Below are 2,181 nucleotides of genomic sequence, written 5' to 3'. Positions count from 1 at the left end.
AGGCACCTCGAGGAATCCAGCCAGCTCACAGATGGAAAGGCCTGTGTCCAGTCCAGAGTGACAGGAACATACCAGACACACTTGGTGACCTGCATGAAAGATAACCTTCAGAGGAGAGGATGAAGTGGGTGCCAACACTTGAACATCTCGGAGGAGATCAGTGAGATCTGCAGGTACAGAATGGCCTCTCGGAATTGCTTGGATCCCAAAATCTATGACTTCAAAATTTTGAAGAAGACAGATGAGGCCAAGCCAATTTGGCATGATACTCCCAGATCTAACTCTTCACCAAAATGTGAACTAGACCCTGGAGGAAGAAAGATAACGGAGGACGGTTGACCCCTTGTGATCAAGAAGTGGGCACTCCAGGAAGAAAGGCAAATAGAGTCTTCATTACTTTTCTCATGTGCTGCAGTATGAAATCAGTACTCAATTATTCTATTCAACCTGCAATTAATCTGCTTGCCAACCATCTGCAGACCCTTAATATGGCATGGTGCAGCCACAGAGTAGGGCCATAACTCTAGAAAATGCACTACTGAGGCCAAGGCATGAATCATCACATGTACATGCTTCTGAGCATTCATTTGTAGCCAAGGATACCAGACAGTCTCAATGAAAATGGACCTATTAATCAAAACTGGTTAACTGAAAATGTGGATATATGTTATGGGACATTTTACTAATCACCATAGTCAAATCTCACCATGTATGTTTCTACTCTGAGTTGTGCAGCTTGTCATCATTTCAAATTTTTCTCCAAAACTCATCCTTTGCTTCTAAACAAGACAAATGCATATTTTTAAAAAATGAAGTTCACATCTTATAGAACACACTCAGCGTATTGTATTCACGAATCTATAGACATGACATTAACATTTTTTTTTCTATGCAGGACCTTCAAATTGAAGGTGAAACAAGATACTAACCTGGTTTCCAAAAATTTGCAGTAGCAGTTTCTTTGCTGGAAATAAGAACACATTTCCACATAATAAGAGAGATTGCCTTCTCATGGGAAGTAAAACGATATGTCCAAATGCACTGATTTCCTTATTTAAGAAATGGGGGAAATTCTTTGTTCCTGGTGACAGTGTTCGGAATTGAATTATTTCATCAAAATAAAGTGATTTCTCAAAGCACTCAGAACACAGTGAACTGATTTTTCAGAAGAAAATTGCCCCTCTATGTATCTGTATGTGTCTGGCATTTTCACCGTAAGCATCTTTACTGTAGACATCTTTGCTGTAAGCATTTTACCCCACATATTTTTTTGCCATATAACTAATTGATCATAAGGTGATTTTGCCATAAAAGAGATAAAGTCGCAACAAGGAAAAGAAAGACATTTAAAAGGACATAACAAAATCAAAAAGACTTTATTGCAAAATACAAAACATTTGAATACATTTGAAATGTCTGCAGATTCATGGCAATACTCGATTTGCAGATAATTGATTTTATATTCCGGATTGGACCCAAGCACTTGTCTTCATTCTGTGGGAAATGCAGGTTCGACTTTGCTCCCTCAAAGAGGGCCCTCGGCTTTCTCCTCCCAATGAAGTGTGTTTCAAATTTGAAACCAACTCTTGGGGCAAATCATTATTATCAGGAAGAAATGCTAACTACTGTAGGATCACCTCCACATCTACTTGTCACCATGTAGTTTGTTACGAGGGTGGGCCGAGACTTACTCATAGCATAAAAACGGAAGTCGCTGGGAGAACCTGTCGGTGGATAAATAAAACCAAACTCACCACTAGCTTAAACACAGTAAGTCTGCTAAAGGCAGTTGATTGATTTGTCGGTGGAAAAATGAAAACAAACAACCCGAAAAAAGCAAGCTGCCAACCAGTTAGTTTATCTTTTTTTACAGAAAAATTGCCTTATGGCCCATTAGTTATGCACTGAAAATGTTGGATTCTTAGAGGTCAGGTTTTTCTCTCATAAATTCCATACCTATTCCCAAAACTACTTCAGAGATCTTACGGTTTAAAATTTAAAAAGAAACTGCAATTTTTATTTTAAAAAAAGAAGAAAAAAAAACTCTACTCAAATGTCACTTTTGCTGAAAACCCTTCCACACCCAAGCCTGGCTTAGATGTCCTGCCAAGAGTTTCTGTAACAAATTCAAACTTCTTACCACATCCTATTGCAATTGCTTCGAGGGTTACTTGACTATGC

This window comes from Rousettus aegyptiacus, unplaced genomic scaffold, assembly GCF_014176215.1.
Source record: "Rousettus aegyptiacus isolate mRouAeg1 unplaced genomic scaffold, mRouAeg1.p scaffold_m13_p_11, whole genome shotgun sequence".
Taxonomy (NCBI): domain Eukaryota; kingdom Metazoa; phylum Chordata; class Mammalia; order Chiroptera; family Pteropodidae; genus Rousettus; species Rousettus aegyptiacus.
Note: the sequence above shows the minus strand (reverse complement) of the source record.